Consider the following 18,674-nt stretch of genomic DNA (forward strand, 5'->3'; position numbering starts at 1 on the left):
GGGGTAATCTGGAGAATAGTGGCTGGAGGACCCCACCAAGCACTTGCTCCCCGCTGTTCCCATACAAGCGAATGGGAGCACACCGCCTATGCGCGGCCCCCGCTCCCATTCTTTTCTATAGGGCCGATGAAAATAGCCGAGCCAACGCATGTGCAGTTTCCCCACTCTATTCTCCGTGTAGGTGTGGGTCCCAGAGGTTATGGCAAAACCCCTTTAAGGTACATCTACACAGAATGTATACACTGCAAATTTGCCATTTATTACAGTACCAGCAAAGTGCATGACATTCTAGCAAGCCACATCCACAGGCTTCTGTCCTAATGAATTGTTTAGTGTAAATTGACTGAATGTGCAGATTTTATATACACAAGTCGTCATTTTATGCTGTGGATTTCCGCCTCAGATTTCAACCTTGCAATGCAGAGGGCAAAAACTGTGGCAAATCCACAGCAAAATCTGTGTCAAAATCCTAATGTAATTCTTGTGGATTTTACAATGGATTTATTATTGATTTTGCAGAAAATCTGCAACAAAATTGATGCTGTATTTTCTGCACCAAAATATTTGTGTACATACTTGTATGAACGTACCTTTACTATTAGTATTAGCCAATTTTTATGTTCACTCTTATCCAGTTTTAGGTTAGATGTGGCGTAGACCAGGGGTACACAACCTTTTTCTCGTTGGGGGCCACATTGTCAGACTGAACCAACCACAGTGGCCATAAATAAAACTTAAAGTGGTGTTACCAACTGAAATGCTATATTTATGGCATATCGAGCATACAGTCCTGGCCAAAAGTTTTGAGAATTACATTGTAGCACCCCGACCGGGTACCTCCGTCAATGGATGCTCCTAGTGCTTCCCGAGGGCTCCAAGCACTCAACTTGACACCATAACCACCACAGACCCCACAAACCACCGCAGCTTGGTTGGGGTCTCACCGTCCTCCACCCACGCTGGACCCAAGACCGGGCTTCAGCTTCCAGTGGGTGAACCTCTCCTAAATCCAGAGAGCAGGAACCATGAACAAGCTCTTACAAGAGCTTATACTCAGGGGAGTATTGTGATATAGCAATCCCCAAGAGTGTAGTTATCCCATTCCCCAAACATGAGCCAAAACTTCATGAAGGGGTAAAGCAGGACTCTCTATTTGAACACACAAGCATTGATTTATACACATCTTCCAACAAGGTTACCACCCACAGGGTTTTGTAAAAACAGCCAATAACCACGTACAATACACTCAGACACTCCCACACAAAATCCTCCCCTCTGCCTGTGATACAATTACCTCACACTGGGTTGATGCAATCATCACAGGCAGGAGAATACACAATAGTCTTCTGTCCTGGAGACAACCGAGACGTAATTCAATTATCTCTCAGGACAAAGGGACATCCCCAATACACACAGAGAGACAATGGAACAGACCTCACTACTCAACCAGGGGTTCAAGTTAGTACAAGTCCTTTGTGAACAAAGGAGGCCTGGCTGATGAGAGGGCCCATAATCCTGGGGCAAAGGTGGGCAAACAGCCCCCTCCAAAACACGGTGGCGAAGTGGCTTTCGCCACATACATAAATTGATGATGGGGATGATGATTGTTCCTCCAGGAAATCATTTTCCGTTGACTCACTTTTACGTTCCGTATTGGTACAGTCATGGAGTTCTGCTAATCCTTGAGCAACTGGGTTTTTATTATTTTGTTTGTACCTGATTTCCAATGGCCATCCCATTAAGGACATTGTCCAGGCGGTTATCCTGCTGTTTGACAAGTTTCCATCTCTTATACGATCACTCTGCAAGTATTGCAGCGGCTGGTGTGCGGTCTCCACAGTGATCCTTTCGGCTTGGATAAAACTCCTAAAATATTGCAAAGCCCACACAGTTGACAATAATGCTTTCTCACAATCATTGAATTTTACCTCAACCGGTGACAATGACTTGCTGGCATAGGCGATGATCTTGTTTCAGTTTTCCTGTTTTTGGAAAAGAACTGCACTTATGCTTTTATCAGTGAAACCTTTTTCCACGAAGAAAGGTTTTCCCCCTTCTGGATAAGCAAGGCATGGAGCCTGGATAAGTTTGGCCTTGAGCTCAGTTACAGCTTGCTCATGACGCTCACTCCATTCCCATTTTACTCCTTTCTTTAGCAACTGCAAAAGAGGTTTTGTAATTTCGGCATAATTATCGATGAACTTACGTGAGTAGTTCATCATGCCCAGGAATGATCTCAACTCCTTGAAATTTGTAGGAGATTTTGTCTTGGTCACTGCTTCCACCTTCTTTTTCTGTGGGTTAATTCCATCCGCAGTGACTTCATGACCTAGGAAATTAACCTTGGTCCGGCACCATTGAGCCTTCTGCAAAGAAAGTTTTACACCTGCTTTGCTCAGCTGGGTTAGTACATGCCTCAACTCCTGAATATATTTTCTTCAAAAGTTGTACTTTTGATCAGGATGTCATCCACATAGGATAAGGTACCTCGTTCAGCGGCATCAGGCATTGCCTTATGCATGAACACTGCAAACTCATGGCCTGCATTTATGTACCCGAAGGGCAGTCAGGTCCACGCATACTGTAGTTTTCCAAATGTAAAGGCCAGTTTTTACTGATCCCTTTCATCCACCTTAATCGTCTAATATCCTTGTGCACAGTCAAGGGCAGTGAAGATTTTGGATCCTTGTATTTGTGCCAAACATTGGTCAATATATGGCACGGGCCATCCGGACATATAAACACAGTTTGTTCAACTGTCTTAGGTCCGAGCAGAGACGAAATTGACCGTTAGGTTTGAGGACTCCAAGTATCGGATGATTGAATGAACTGTGTACTGGACGGATGATACCCCTCTCCTCCAAGTTCTTGACGATTTCCGATAGTGACTCGTAAGCCGCCAGCGGAAGTCGGTATTGTTTGACAAAAACAGGGGGTGCATCGGGATCTGTTTGGATTCTTGTAACGTGTAGGTCTGTTTCCCCACAGTCATAAGAATCCTTGGCAAACATCTCCTGGAACTCTGCGAAGAGCTCCTTTAGCGTTGACGCCTTGACTCGTCGGAGCATGCGTCAGCCATGGAGATTTGTTCTTCCACCCGCTCCTGAAATTCTGGGAAAATCTCAGGCTGACTTAACTCGTAAGCTTCTTCAAGCTCACTAGTTAAATCATTCTGGGTGTAGCGTACCTTATCCTTTCCTTGCTGGTATGATTCATACTCTTTTTCATCGATCTCATGGTTGAAGACCAATGATGACTCTTCGATGTGGCATGTACCTTCTTCAGAGCTGAAAGGATAAACAGAATGGATATTAAATAACCCCTTAGGGGTTGAGGAAAAATGTTGTTCCACTGTTTGTTCCTCTGTCAGGTATTCATCAGGAATTATTTCAATAACATCATTTTGGAATCCAAATGTGTAGTATTCCGAATCCATAGCTAAACCAATTACGGTGTCCTTTTGTAGGGATATGCTATGGGGAACCATGTTATGAATCACCATATGTAACGAATCCTGATGGATATTTATCAGGGGAGTAGGTTTTACCTTTAGGCCGAGTTGCTGCATTCTGTTGGATAAACAGATCAACGCGTCTGCGTTCGTCAGCTTCTGTCCCTTCTTTACTTTAATGGGGAGAAGAAATGGTTTGCATCCTTCAGGAATTTCAACTTCCTCAGCAACCATGATACTTACGGCATAGGGCATCTGTTGTCCCCATCGTAAGGCTTGTTCTACATCCTGGAACCCTTCTGGGTTTCCCGGTAATCTGGACCATAAGGTGTTATTCACCATGTCAATCTGTACGGCAAATCGGTGCAGAAGGTCATTACCTATATACATTTGATACCGTGGTTAATTTATCACGATGAAAACGTGCTCCGTAGTTTTACTTCCTATGGAGATAGATAAAACGCATCTTGCAACCACATTATGACTCTGGGAATCTCCATGCAGATCATGAACCCATTGGTCCTGTGGAGAGGAACTTTTAATCATTTTAGGATTGGTGACCTGTTTTAAGAGTCCTAGGCTTATGTAACTCGCTTCGGATTTCAGATCCAACTTGGCATATTTCACCCGGGCTATATTGTTTACCTGTACGGGAATCAATAAATTGTCATTGACCTTTTCAATCCGTACCATCGATTGAATGTGCCTGGTCAGGTCCATGACTTCTTGATTCCCCCTTTCAAGAGAAATGGTTAATATATCATCATCCAGAGTTACCTTTTTGATTTTGTCCCTCTGGATGGTAATGGTGTGAGCGGTACCATTGACATCTTCCTCGGGCTTACCATTCTTCAGGATTGTGACCTCCGGTATTTGATTGTTCCTGAAATGCACTTCAATAGAGTTAGGTTTCTCTTCAATCACATGACAACTGCGTTGTGCTTGTGTGTTGCAAGAGTATTCATAGGCAATGGGTGCCTTCACCTGAGTCCATACTGCTTCATTAATGAAATCAACTATGGGACTCAATCTTTTTAATAAATCGATTCCATATGGAAGATCCACAATCGATGTGGGATGTCTAATTGTCTTCTTGCCAATATTAAATGTCAACCAGGATGTTCCCTTTACCTGTAAGGCATCTCCACCCACACTTATCAAAGAACCATCAAATGACCTTAATCGTGGCTTCTTTGATGTTAAATACGAAACCTGTTGGAAATAAGTGAAAGATAAAATGACGGCTTGTGATCCAGTGTCTATTAATCCTTTGATTGGTCCGATAAGTTCATTTTGTAGATATATCTTCACAAAGTACTGGCCATCCACCTGTAACAAATCACAGAGAAAGTTAGGATGTTTACCCATCTGCTGTCTGAGAGGTTGACCTCTCTGCAGCTCCGTGACCTCTGCATTCCTGAGTCTCCCAGGACAAGCTGGAGGAGCAGCGTTAGCCCCCCCGCTTTGGGACAAGCTGTGTGACATCACAAATCACAGCTGGCTCATGGCTAGATGCTGGACCGATGTGATTACACACTGGAACAGACATCTGGTCAACTGAATTGACATGATTAGACTGCAAGACAAATGACATATTAGACATTTCCCCCCTGGCCCTAATTTCAGGGTCAGGGGTACTGCAAGGAAATACAGAATTAGGAATTACATCAGATTCTACCACAATCAACTTAATATCCTTACAGCGGTCTAGGTTCTGAACCGGCCCAATCTGCTTTATGATGTTAAATTGCTGGGACCAGCAGTTGCCCCTAAAAAAGGATTAGGCTTTTTTTCTGGGCATAACTGGGACAACTTACTTACCATGTTGCTCAGCTGGGCCACTTGTTCTACCAGCTGATCAAACCTGTTTGGTTTCGGCACATTTTGGCTTTGCTGGGCACCCTGGTTATTGGTAGGTGACCTACTCCTGGGTGAATTTCAGGATTCCTGCTTATCTTCCCTCTGTGGTCTGGGCCTATTATCCCAACGTCTATAATCCTGGTAACCCCTATTGTTATAGGGCCTATATCCATGGGGACCGCTATTGTAATAGGGACGGTAGTTAGACTTCCCATTACCTGAACTATTCCCCTCTGATCCATTATTATTTTGGGGTTTGGTCTGTTTGGGCGGTCCTACCTGTTGTTGCTGGGCTTGTTGAGAAGGTCCTGTAGACCAGGGATCAGCAACCTTCGGCACTCCAGCTATGGTGAAACTACGACTCCCAGCATGCACACTTGCTTAGCTATTTTCAGAACTCCCATAAAAGTGAATTAGCATGCTGGGAGTCGTAGTTTCAACACATCTGGAGTGCTGAAGGTTGCTGACCGCTGCTGTAGACTGAAGGAACCTTCGTGGCTGGCTTTCAAATCCCAAGCTAGGGTTTATCTTAGCGTCAGCTACCTTTTGCTCTGGGGATTTTTTAAACCTTTTCTCACCTGTTGCATGGCACTCACTGATATTATACAGCGTGGTGGCAGCCGTCACCAACCTATCCAAGGGAGCATCAATATCTAGATCTCTGGCTAAGTTAAGTTTGATCTGGGTTGGCATAGCATCATAGAATAACTGTTTGAATTCTTCAGATTCCCAATTTGGGGATCTATATGCCAACCCATAGGCATTTTTGAGGACAGAGAGGAAGGAATTCACGGGGACTCTGATTGGGTCTACACGTAAGGCTATATATGTCCCGTTTTGCAGCAGTAGTGGTTCGGTATGGTCCGAATTCCAATTTAACCTCATGCAAAACACTTGGCCAATCTTGTACTCCTCTCTCCTTAAAGGATGTAAAGTAATGACGATATTTATCATCAAATGCCCATGGAAAGAATCTGATCCGGTCAGCATCAGAGTATAACTTTAAAGAATCCATAGTGTATTCATACAGTTCTAAGTGATTGGCTATATGAGAAGAACCTTTTGTCATGGAACCATGAACCAGACGTACAACAAGAGATAAGTGGAAATAAGAAGGCTTTATTGAAAATCAAGCTGTAAGGCAAAAGTCCAAACGGATGGCTAAACCGAAGCAGGGTCTTGCGAAGCCAGAGGTCAGGAACCAGAAGGGTAGTCAGACGAAGCCTGGATCAGGAACCAGCAGGGTAGTCAGACGAAGCCTGGATCAGGAACCAGCAGGGTAGTCAGACGAAGCCTGGATCAGGAACCAGCAGGGTAGTCAGACGAAGCCAGGATCAGGAACCAGAAGCAGCAGCAGTCTTAGAAGCATGTGAACACAGGAGGACCAAGCAAGGAACTGAAGCCACAGACCTCCTATATATATGAGCTAGGCATCCAGCTCCTCCCAGTGGGAAGGAGAAGCCGCAGGGTGGGAGGCTACAAGAAACCCAGAAACCAAGATGGCCGCCAGCACATGTCAAACGAAGGAGAACAGCAAGAAGGTAAGACCATGACAGTACCTCCCCCTCAAGGGCCCCTCCTCCGCGGAGTAAAGAACGGTTTCTGAGGGAAGCGTGCGTGGAAGGCTCGGAGCAAGGCAGGAGCATGGACATCTGCGGAGGGAACCCAGGAACGCTCCTCTGGACCATAACCACGCCAATGGACCAAAAACTGCACCCGACCGCGGACCAGGCGTGAGTCCAGGATATTGCTCACCTCATACTCCTCACGATTGCCCACTTGGACCGGACGAGGCCGAGGAACCGAGGAAGTGAAACGATTACACACCAGTGGCTTCAACAGGGAGACATGAAACACGTTGGAGATCCGCATGCCAGGAGGAAGCGCAAGGGCATAGGCTACCGGGTTTACCCTGCGAAGCACTCGGAAGGGACCAACAAAGCGAGGCGCCAGCTTGGGAGTGGGCACTCGAAGGTTGAGGTTGCGGGTGGACAACCATACGAGGTCTCCGACCTGGTAGGAAGGAGTGGGCGCTCGTCTGCGATCAGCCTGGAGTCTCTGGCGCTGCGCAGAGACCTCAAGGGACCTCTGGATCTGTACCCAAGAAGCACGTAGGATGGAAAGGTGATCCTCCACAGCCGGAATATCCTGGGGAGAGAATACCTCCGGTAACACGGCAGGTTGGAACCCATAATTGGCCATGAAGGGAGACGTCCCAGAGGAAGAGTTCACCGCCGTGTTCCTGGCAAACTCAGCCCAAGGCAGGAGGTCAACCCAATTGTCTTGGTGATCGGAGACATAGCAACGAAGGAATTGCTCCAAGGCCTGATTGGATCGTTCTGCGGCCCCATTGGACTGAGGGTGGTAGGCCGAGGAGAAAGAGAGATGAATCCCCAACTGGGAGCAAAAGGCGCGCCAGAACCTGGACACAAACTGACTCCCCCGATCCGACACAATCTCCTTGGGCAAACCGTGCAATCGGAAGACCTCCCTGGCAAAAATCGAGGCCAACTCTTGTGCAGAGGGTAACTTCTTGAGAGGAACACAGTGGCACATTTTGGAAAACCGATCCACAATCATGAGAATGACCGTATGGCCTCGGGATGCAGGGAGGTCCACAATGAAATCCATCCCCAGGTGTGACCATGGATGCTCCCCGGTGGCTATGGGTTGCAAAAGGCCCAACGGAAGGTGCCGAGGGGACTTACTCTGGGCACAAACGGAGCATGCCGCTACATATGCGGCGATGTCGGAACGTAGAGAAGGCCACCAGAACAGACGTGAAACAGCCCAGGACAGCTGATTCTTTCCAGGATGCCCCGCGGCCTTGGAGTTATGGTAGGTTCGCAACAACCGAGTGCGCAACTCCTCAGGCACAAAACATCTGCCGTTGGGTCTCCCAGAGGGAGCACCAGATTGAGCCGCCAAAATCTGCTCACCCAGGGGAGAGGTCAGGCTGGTGCGAATAGCGGCCAGGATCTGATTCGGAGGTATGACCGAAGTCGGAATCGACTCCTCCCCGGACAGCTCGGAGTACTGCCGTGATAAGGCATCCGCTCTGATGTTCTTGGAACCGGGTAGGTAGGAGACCACGTAATTAAAAGGTGACAAGAACAGAGCCCATCTGGCCTGACGTGGTGTCAATCTCTTGGCCTCAGAGAGGTAGGTCAGATTCTTGTGGTCCGTCAGGATGAGAACCGGAACCACCGAGCCCTCGAGCAAGTGCCTCCATTCTTTAAGGGCCTGCACGATGGCCAATAACTCCCTGTCACCAATCTGATAGTTGCACTCCGCGGAAGACAGTTTCCGGGAGTAAAACCCACAAGGAAGCAGAGGACCCTCTGGTGTTCTACGCTGAGACAGAAGGGCGCCTACTCCCGTCTCAGACGCGTCCACCTCGAGGACAAAAGGCAACCCAGGGTTGGGATGCGACAGAATCGGAGCCGACACAAAGGCGGACTTTAGAGCCTCAAAAGCTCGGATGGCCTCGAGCGGCTAGACCTGAGGATTACTGCCCTTCCTGGTCAGATCCGTGAGAGGCTTGGCTAGCATGGAAAAGTCCCTGATGAACTTCCGATAATAATTGGCGAAGCCCAAAAAGCGCTGCAGGGCACGAAGACCACTGGGCTGGGGCCACTGTAAGACAGCCGAAACCTTCTCAGGATCCATGGAGAACCCCTCAGCGGAAATGATGTAACCTAAGAAGGTTACCTGGGATCGGTGAAATTCGCATTTCTCAAGCTTACCGAACAGCTTGTTCTCTCGTAACCGTTGCAACACTCGTCTGACATCCAGAATGTGGGCCTCCATGGATTCAGAATATACCAAGATGTCATCCAAATAGACCACCACACACTGCTGCAACAGGTCACGGAAAACATCGTTGATGAATTCCTGGAAGACTGCGGGCGCATTGCACAACCCAAAGGGCATAACCAAGGATTCATAATGACCGGTCCTGGTGTTAAACGCGGTCTTCCACTCATCGCCCGCCTTGATCCTTACCAGGTTATATGCCGCCCTCAGGTCGAGTTTGGTAAAGACCGTGGCCCCTTTGAGGCGATCGAACAGCTCGGAAATCAAGGGTATCGGGTAAGCGTTCTTGATCGTGATGCGATTGAGACCCCTGTAATCGATGCAAGGCCTCAACTCACCGCCCTTCTTTTTCACAAAGAAAAATCCAGCCCCTGCCGGGGATGAGGATTTGCGAATGTGTCCGCGTGAAAGCGCCTCCCTCACGTACTCCTCCATGGCCTCATTCTCTGCTACCGACAGTGGATAGACTTTGCCACGAGGAGGAACGGCACCAGATTGTAACTCTATGGCACAATCGTATGGGCGGTGCGGAGGTAGGGCAACCGCACGCACCTTATCGAATACATCCCGGTACTCCTCGTATTCAGGAGGCAACAGAGAGTCCGAGGAAGTACACAGCAACTTGACAGGCCCATTGATGCAACTAGCCCCACACTGCGGTGACCACGAGAGGATCTCGGCCGATCTCCAATCGAAAGTCGGATTATGCTTCTGGAGCCAGGGGTACCCCAAGACCACCGAGTAGTGTGGAGACGAAATAACCTGGAGACAGACCGACTCTCTGTGAACGGCACCAATGGCCATCCCCACTGGAAGGGTCTCCTGAGTCACGTGTGGCGGCAGAAGGGGTCTGCCGTCTATCGCCTCAAGAGCCAGTGGGGAACCTCGAGGCTGCAGAGGAATGGAATTGGCGGCAGCGAACACACTATCAATGAACAAACCACCAGCACCAGAGTCCACCAACGCCTGGGTCGTCACCGAGCCCCCGACCCAGGAGAGGACAACAGTAATCAGTGGTTTGTCAACACGGGAAACCGGGGACGAGGAGACTCCACCCAAGATCTGCCCCCGACAGGATCTGAGGTGCGAGCGTTTCCCGGACGGTTCGGGCATGCCAACCGAAAATGCCCACCGAGACCACAGTACATGCATCGGCCCTCGCGTCTCCGGAGTACCCTCTCCCCCTCGGACAGGCGAGCAAACCCCAGCTGCATGGGTTCACCCCCAGACAAGTCATCCCCAGGAGACGTGGGAGGAGAGGGAGGCACGGGTGGGACAGCAAACATAGGCGCCAATCTGTTAGAAGACCTCCGCAGGCTCTCCTTAAAGGAAGGTCTCTCCCTGAGTCTGGTGTCAATCAAAATCAGGAAAGAAATAAGAGACTCGAGCTCCACTGGTAGGTCCTTAGCTGCAACCTCATCCTTCAAGGCATCCGAGAGACCATGAGAGAAAGCAGCGACCAGAGCCTCATTATTCCAGCCCACCTCTGCTGCCAGGGTACGAAACTCAATGGCGTATTCAGCTATGGATCGTGAACCCTGTCTGATGGACATAAGGAGCTTCGCAGCAGAGGCAGCACGAGCCGGCACATCGAATACCTTCCGAAGAGAAGCAACAAAACCGGAAAACTCGGCAACCACCGGATTCTTGTTCTCCCATAAAGGGCTGGCCCAGGCCAAGGCCTTGTCCGAGAGCAGCGAGATCAAGAAGCCCACCTTTGATCTCTCAGTAGGAAAGGCATGTGTCAGCAACTCGAAATAAATGCCCACCTGGTTAAGGAAACCTCGGCACTGAGTTGGCTCTCCCCCAAAGCGCTGTGGAAGGGGGGCAGAACCGGTCATACCCCGAAACACCGCAGGCGCAGCAACAGGTGTCGGGGTAGACTCTGGCGCAACAACCGGAGCGGCAGTAGGAGCGGGCCCAGGAGCGACAACCGACCCATCGGCAAGGGAAGCTAAATGAGCCGTGCGTTCAAGCAGGGTTTGCAACGCCACAGCGAACCGACCCAACAGGTGATCCTGCTGATCAAGTCTGGCAACCAGCGTAGGTAGCGAGGATGGCCCTGTACCGTCAGAATTCATGGCTTGGTCCTAATGTCATGGAACCATGAACCAGACGTACAACAAGAGATAAGTGGAAATAAGAAGGCTTTATTGAAAATCAAGCTGTAAGGCAAAAGTCCAAACGGATGGCTAAACCGAAGCAGGGTCTTGCGAAGCCAGAGGTCAGGAACCAGAAGGGTAGTCAGACGAAGCCTGGATCAGGAACCAGCAGGGTAGTCAGACGAAGCCTGGATCAGGAACCAGCAGGGTAGTCAGACGAAGCCTGGATCAGGAACCAGCAGGGTAGTCAGACGAAGCCAGGATCAGGAACCAGAAGCAGCAGCAGTCTTAGAAGCATGTGAACACAGGAGGACCAAGCAAGGAACTGAAGCCACAGACCTCCTATATATATGAGCTAGGCATCCAGCTCCTCCCAGTGGGAAGGAGAAGCCGCAGGGTGGGAGGCTACAAGAAACCCAGAAACCAAGATGGCCGCCAGCACATGTCAAACGAAGGAGAACAGCAAGAAGGTAAGACCATGACACCTTTCTTGGAAAATTTGGATACAGTAGTATTTAAAAACGTAATTATGCTGGAGGAGCTCTGATCCTTTTCTGAATATTGGGAATTTTTCTTCCTAGAAACCACCTCAGCATATGTTGGTCGCCTGTGATTCTGTGGCAAGGAATAAGTCACAGGCTTCCCCAAATCACCGTCAGACTCACATGCACTTTCACAACTTTCATGAAACTTATATCGCACAGGTGATTTAACCCTAACCCTAACATGTCTATCTAGGGGAATATGAGGAGAGACACTTCTAGGGGCTTCCGTGTTATCGGCACCTAGTAAGGCGGCTACAGTTTGGAATGCCCGATTCAATTGGGTTAATGCCTCCTGTTTAATCATGCCAACACTTTCAGGTTGCTGAGTGTTTTGGATGGGGTCTGCTTTAAAAGCATGTGATGACATGTCTGGATATTGGGGAGTAAGAAATGGAGGGTCAGGAGATCTCACAGTGTTAGATGGATCCCTTTCAGCATTGACTATATTATGGGCTGATTCATCTGTCTGTTTAATTTTGGAATACTGGAGATATAAATCCTCTAAATCACTTTTTGACTTTTGGTATGCATCATGGCTGTGACTAAGGTTGTATTCTAAGTCTTTGATCTTCGCTTCTGCTGATTTTAGTTCTGATTCCATCTTGGATACAGATATTTTTGTACCCATTATAGACTCATACCTAACTTTAGAAAGAGTACTGACTGCCAACAATGCATACAAACAGGTGGCAATGCACATAAGAGATGTTGGTCTCTCTTGGTATTATCATTTGCCAAATCCATATATGTCAGGTATCTATCAACCATGCCACCTAACTTCCATATATCCGAACGTTCTTCATAGGCTCTTGCCTGCAGCTCATTAGTCCATTCATCTATATTTTTATCAAACTTCAAACGGGAATAAACATAATTGATAACCTTAGAGATTATCTTTCCTGGGTCAGATGGACTATCTGCTAAAGCCCGGCCATTACCTGGGTCGCTGCCTGTTACGCTCATGATTCTGATCAATAATCAACAACAACAACAATTTGACTTGCCAATAAGGATTAAACAATATTTTCACTAATTGCACAAATTGGCTATAGAAATATCTCAATTAATCTCAGCAGTGCCTCCAAAATATGTCGGGTATTTATTTCATATAAGATATGAAATCATAAAAATTATGATTTCATATTTTTATGAAATACGAAAAATTAAAAATTTAATTGGCGGACATATAAACGCCAGTTCTTTTATTGATGAGATCTAAAGTTAATTTGTGCAGCTAATGAAACAGGGTGCAATTAATTATATATAATTTATTATAAATACAAGCAGTAAAAATGGCATACAAATGAATACAAGGATAATATCAAACTTGACCACAAGATGGTGCTCCACTGTTTACGCCGGGCTCACTTAATTTACTACACCAAGTATAATACAGTACTACTTTTTCTCTTATCAAATTATTACTGATTAGTGTACTGGTTATCAAAATATTATAATGCAACAACAAAAAAAAACAATAGAAATGAATCACTGGAAAATCCCTTATGCTTAATCAAAGAATATGGCAGTAAGAGACACCTTATAAATATGCCCGTTGGCCTAACTACGGATAATAAAATCCGATCAGAGATCCCACTCTGATAGCAATATTACAGGAATTCTAATGATGTGCACTTGCATTAAAATTTCCCATAAAATTATTATTTTAACACTATTGACCCACTAATAATGGGGTCTCAACTATATGCCAATTGGAGCGATTTATAATTACTGCAAATGAAATAAATTATACATTACCCCTGGCTTTGGGATAAAGAGCTTTTAGAAGGGACCCAGCTTTCCAAGATTTAGATCTATCCCGTCCTGTGGTACGTTCCTGACGTGTGAAGTGATGCTGATGAATGAATCCTCAAGTGCCTTGAATTTTTCTTCTCCCAAAAACTGGATTAGATATTCTAATCCTTATCTATGCCATCCCCTCTTGGATTAGGGATTTCCAATTAGATAAGGTGGGTGTGATGGCACTGTTGTATCATATAGCAATTTTAAGAATTAACATATATATATGGCTTCATTACCTAACTTAAACTTTGGCCTTTGCCAACTTAAATCAACTAGGAGGGACTCTTTCTGACACTTTGCTCAGATTGACTGGCGGTATTAGAAGTTTCTCTAATCCCTGAATTTATGGGGCAGATAAGAGTATAATGGTCCTTAGAAAGTTTTCTCCTGGTTTGTGTATCTTAGCCGTCCAAACGACTGATTAATTGCCATCTAAGATAACAAAGTTCTTCTCTAAAAGAATATCCTCTTAGTAGAAAACCAGCTTATATGCTTCTATACAATATATTCTCATTGATACATATGTAGCATAATACATATATATATATAAACTGATACAATGATACATTATCAATAAGTGGATATGATTATACAAACATTATATATATCATTGGTTATAATATACTAAATTATATGCAATCACACATGAATATACTTTATACTGGTGGTTATATGGAATAACGCTGCATACCAGTGTCTTAATCAATAACCTCTCTTGACCCCGGTAGTTGAGACAGTTTATGTGAGACCCATTACATTCTCTAAGATACCACATCTGTTGGCAATAACTTTTAAAACAATATACATTATATGCCAGTGACTATCATTACCTTCTCTGGCTTATTCCAACAGAGAGTTTGGCCTCTTAAAGGTAATGTGAACCTCCATTTTGGTTCTAATATTGTCAGACCTTAATGTGCAGATATAAATATGCCCGACACACACTTCTCTCCAAAAAAAACATCAGGGACAGATTGATTTTCTGCAGAAAATATGGTGAATGGACTGCTGAGGACTGGGGCAAAGTCATATTCTCCGATGAAGCCTCTTTCCGATTGTTTGGGGCATCAGGAAAAAGGCTTGTCCGGAGAAGAAAAGGTGAGTGCTACCATCAGTCCTTTGTCATGCCAACAGTAAAGCATCCTGAGACCATTCATGTGTGGGGTTGCTTCTCATCTAAGGGAGTGGGCTCACTCACAATTTTGCCCAAAAGCACAGCCATGAAATAGAATGGTAACAAAACACCCTCCAACAGCAACTTCTTCCAACAATCCAACAACAGTTTGGTGAAGAACAATGCATTTTCCAGCACGTTGGAGTACCGTGCCATAAGGCAAAAGTGATAACTAAGTGGCTCAGGGACCAAAACGTCTTGGCTCAGGGACCAGATCTTAAACCCATTGAGAACTTGTGGTCAATCCTCAAGAGGCGGGTGGACAAACAAAAACCCACAAATTCTGACAAACTCCAAGAAGTGATTATTAAAGAATGGGTTGCTATCAGTCAGGAATTGGCCCAGAAGTTGATTGAGAGCATGCCCAGTCGAATTGCAGAGGTCCTGAAAAAGAAGGGCCAACACTGCAAATACTGACTCTTTGCATAAATGTCATGTAATTGTCGATAAAAGCCTTTGAAACGTATGAAGTGCGTGTAATTATATTTCACTACATCACAGAAACAACTGAAACAAAGATCTAAAAGCAGTTTAGCAGCAAACTTTGTGAAAACTATTATTTGTGTCATTCTCAAAACTTTTGGCCACGACTGTACAATATCTCCCATAAAGGTCTAGTTACACTTCCAAGACTCCCATCTAATGGGAAAATACATGACAAATACATAGCCACAAGACATAGACATACATATCTATTACCGGATGGTTGGGGGCCGTACAGAATTGTATGGAGGGCCGCATGTGGCTCTTGGGAGCAGGTTGTGAACCCCTGGTATAGACAAACAATTTTTAAATAACTCTTTTTAGGAAATCTGAATTAAAACAGGAGAGTCCCCATTTTAGCATCCTTGTGTATTAGACAGCATGGAGAGTGTCTACAGATATGCCCATCTGTAATGTATGTAGGTGTAGGCCGATTTATGTTAGCACATAGGAGTTTATTTACTAATCCTATTTATTAATCCAGATTTATCACAGTGCATAGTGAGACACTTAAAGGGTTTCTGTCACCCTATTTAACCCTAAGCTAGCTGACATTAGCGATGGGCTAATGTCGGCTAAACCTAACTAGCCTATTCCTACTTTTATCTATGCCCCTGTTACGCCAGAAATCTAACTTTTACAATATAATAATTAGACTCTAGGAGCAGGGGGGGCGTTGTTCCTGCACTTGTGCAGGCGCGGTAAGGAAGCTGGCAGCCTCCGAGCGTCTTTCCCTCACCGTGCCTGCGCCGAATGCCGAGATTTCCCCAGAGCACAGGGCTGACAGACAGATGTGAGGGCTGCCTGGCCCTGTCAATCAGGACTTGGAGGGAGGCGACAAAGGTGGGAGAATGGAGCCTCTAGGAGCAGGAACAACACCCCCCTGCTCCTAGAGGCTAATTAGCATACTATAAAAGTTAGATTTCTGGCTAGCGGGGCATAGATAAAAGTAGGAATAGGCTAGTTAGGTTTAGCTGACATTAGCACATCGCTAATGTCAGCTAGCTTAATGGGGTTAAATCTGGTGACAGAAACCCTTTAAAGGGTATGGCCACTTTCTGGCTGCGTGTGACCAATGTGTATGTAAGATGACCAGATCACACACATTACTAATATAGCCTTTGTTGATGTTCATAAACCATGTCCCCTTGATACATTTTCTGTGCTGTCCATAAGATGGCCACTAGTAGAGGGCCATGTGACCAGACACATGACTCAGCCTTCTCATATAAATTCACTACGCCTGAACTAAACTCCCAGCAGTGCAAGTGCAGATGGTAGGTGCACTGTATTTGAATAGAGGAGACACCACATGGAGGTGATTTGCTTGGCCACATAACCCTCCATTGGCAGCCATTTTATGGACACGTTCTCTGTGTGGACAGCACAGAAGACTTGGCAAACGAGGACATACCTTATGAAAAACAGAAAATGCCACAGAATTTGAACAAAGGCTATATTTGTAGGTACTAGGGATGAGCGAATCGATTCGCATAAAACGTTGTTCGTTACAACAAAGTTTTATGCAAATTGACTTCGTATGAAGCAGCCAAAGTGGATTCGCTCATCCTTAGTAGGTACCATATAATCATCTAACAAACACATTGGTCAACATTAACCAGAAAGTGGCCAACCCCTTTAATTGTATAACAACTATTGGTTCGATTGGTTTGCAAAATAATTTTACACCAGAATTATAGTACAAATTTGGCTTAAAATATCACATCTTAGACCATGCCTCTTTCCTGCAAAGCCATGCAGCATCCCTGGACAGTCTACAGCTATTGGTCTACATCACGGAATTGTGGGAGTTGTGGTTTTTGCAAGAGCTTGGAGGGCCGCAGGTTGGGCATCCCTGTGTTAAACCATAGCACCAAGCTTCTAAAACTAGATGTGCCAAATTTCACCAAAATGTGCGCAGTTTACAACAAGGTCTAGGTGCACTCACATTAGTAACTGGGCTGTAGAGCCGTGCACTAAACTGTTGACAGTGTTGCTTTATAATACTGTAGCCAGATTGTTGGGACGATCCAGATCATGTTTTTTCATTCTTGTGCATGCATTATTTAATGGGAAACATCTGTGTAATAGCCCGAGTACATTCTGTGATTGTTACAGTACGCTAATGAGGATTATTAATAGAAACTGGTTTACAACTTGGGACGGCATGGAAACTCGAAGAAAGGCAAAGTCACATATTTATGTCAAAGTGTTCTGTTTTCTCATGGCTTCTTAAAGGGATTGGCCTGCAAACATAGTCTATCACCAGTCCAGAGGATAGGTAAAATGGATGATTGCTGGGCGTCCAACCACTTGGACTCCTAATAATCACTAGAACAGGGGTCTCTGAGTCCCCTGTGTAAATGGAAGCTACTGTGCATCAATGTCACCTCTAAGCCTTTGCAGTTGTTGAGTGGAGCAGTTAGGTAGCTGGGCGATACATCATGAAAGATGGGCAATCTGTTAATAAGGGTGCATTCCCATGTAGCAACCACATGGTAACCCTGCAGCACTGTGTACCTATCATTTAAAGGGGTATTCTCATCTCTGACCTTTCTGAAAAAATACTATAAAAGTGCAATAGTCGTGGACTCTTTCTCGAGAACAAAACATCAATTGCCTAGTGCAGTGTATGGAGAGGTGACTCCACATGCTTTATTCTCTCCTCACTTCTACAGGGGAATGAGACTCATGGTGGGACTCCTGTGGATATGCAGTCCTATGTAACACAATAACACAGAGACAACTCTCTGGGTATGGATAATGTAGTAGATGGTACCTGCAGTCCTCTGTAACACCACAGATAACACAGTGATAATTCTCTAGGTACAGATAATGTAGTAGATGGTCATACCTCCCAGCTTTTACAAAGCCCAAGGAGGGATATTATCACATTTTCACACCAAGCCATACCTCTAACTTTGCCCAATGTCTTTCTATACATGCCACAATTGCGCCCAGCCCCTTTGTGTCCCCACACAGTAGTTATGCTTCCTTTGAGCCCCCACACAGTAAAATGCCCCTAAGTTTCCCCTTCATAGTAGTGATGCCCCATTAGTGCCCCCACACAGTAGTTATCCCCTTTAGTGCACAGGGATTGGGGAATCATCATAACCCAGCTCTGTTAGTCAGGCCTACAGACGCAATGTGAGCGCCAGGAGTTGAATGATGAAGCAGGGAGAGGACGCCCTTAACTATCTCTGCTTCCTAAGGATAAAGAGAAAATTGAGAGTAGGAAATGCCAGAGCCATCCTGGAACTGCGGGACAGCCACCCATCTCCGGGATGTTACCTGCAGTCCTATGTAACACCACAGATAACACAGTGATAACTCTGTGAGTACAGATGTAGTAGATGGCACCAGCAGTCCTATGTGTGGGGCTGAAAGCTGGCACCACCTTTTACCATGCTGCTGCTGTGACCTCCTCCTCTTCTGATATC

General features: G+C 45.9%; 1 protein-coding gene across 1 annotated transcript in view; it reads left to right on the forward strand.

Moving 5' to 3' along the window:
• The window catches only part of DNAH6 (dynein axonemal heavy chain 6), a 363,279-nt gene that overhangs the window by 52,788 nt on the left and 291,817 nt on the right, over positions 1–18,674 (forward strand). The gene's annotated exons all lie outside the window — the stretch shown is intronic.

This window comes from Bufo gargarizans, chromosome 1 (genome assembly GCF_014858855.1).
Source record: "Bufo gargarizans isolate SCDJY-AF-19 chromosome 1, ASM1485885v1, whole genome shotgun sequence".
NCBI classification, from domain to species: Eukaryota; Metazoa; Chordata; class Amphibia; order Anura; family Bufonidae; genus Bufo; species Bufo gargarizans.